Genomic DNA, 1,039 nt, shown 5'->3' on the forward strand with positions numbered 1-1,039 from the left:
CGGGCGCAGGCGGCGCGCGCGGAGGCATGGCAGCGGCAGGCTCGCGCGGCGCCCGAGCGGCGAGTGCGCCGGGGGGTGGGGTGCCGCCTTTTAAAGCCGCTCCGCGCCGGGGAAGCGCCACCGCCGCCGCCGCCGCGGGCGGGAGCCAGGGAGGAGGAGGCGGCCGCGGCGCGTTCCCGCCCGCGCGGCCCGGCGGCGCCCCTGGGCCCGCGCTCTTGCGGCCGGGAGCCGGGGGCCGCGACCAACCCGGGGCCCGGTGGCGCGGGCCGCCGCTGGGGAAGTACGAAACAACCCCCACCGGGAGGAACTTCTCGCAGACTGGGGGCCCTTGGGACACAGGAGGGCCCGGAGAGGCAGCCTTGGCCCCGTGTGTTCCGCTAGAAGCAGAGGGGCCCTGGGGTGTCTCAGGTGAGTCCCCTGTTCCCCAGACCGGTCGGACACCTGATGGCCGTGCCCACCTGGGTGGCTTTCAGAGGCCCGGTGGCCTTGCCCACCTCAGCATGAGACAGTGGGCTTGCAAGTGTTTAGGGTTCTAGGGGAAAGCACTGGGTCTCCCAGGACCAGGCCATGTTGAATGGGGCAAAGGCCTGTGGCGGATGAGCTGCGTTCAACAAGTGCGTACTGGAGAAACTGGAGTACGTGAGGGAGGCCGAAGCCCACCTCGGGAGTCAGGCTGTGCGGGTGAATCCCCAGCCTGTCCACTTAGCAGCTGTGTGACCTTGGGCACGTTACTGTCCTTGTTGAGCACAGGGGCTCCACCTGTAAAATGGGGGTAACAGTGATATCTACCCGTAGGGCTGATTTGAGGATGACGTCAGCTCTTGCCATGCAACAAGCTGTCGATAAACGTTTGTTTTTATGAGCTCAGGGCCTGCCACGTGGTAGGTGCTCACTAGATCTGCGGTCCCCAACCCCGGCCTGCAGCCTGTTAGGGACCGGGCTGCAGAGCTCTGCCGCCCCCCCTGCCCCCCACCCCATCTTTAGAAAAATAGTCTTCCATGAAACTTGGGAAGCTGGGCGCACAGCAAGAAGAGAGTGA

The sequence above is a fragment of the Propithecus coquereli genome, unplaced genomic scaffold (genome assembly GCF_000956105.1).
Source record: "Propithecus coquereli isolate 6110/MARCELLA unplaced genomic scaffold, Pcoq_1.0 Scaffold184, whole genome shotgun sequence".
In the NCBI taxonomy this organism is placed as follows: Eukaryota; Metazoa; Chordata; class Mammalia; order Primates; family Indriidae; genus Propithecus; species Propithecus coquereli.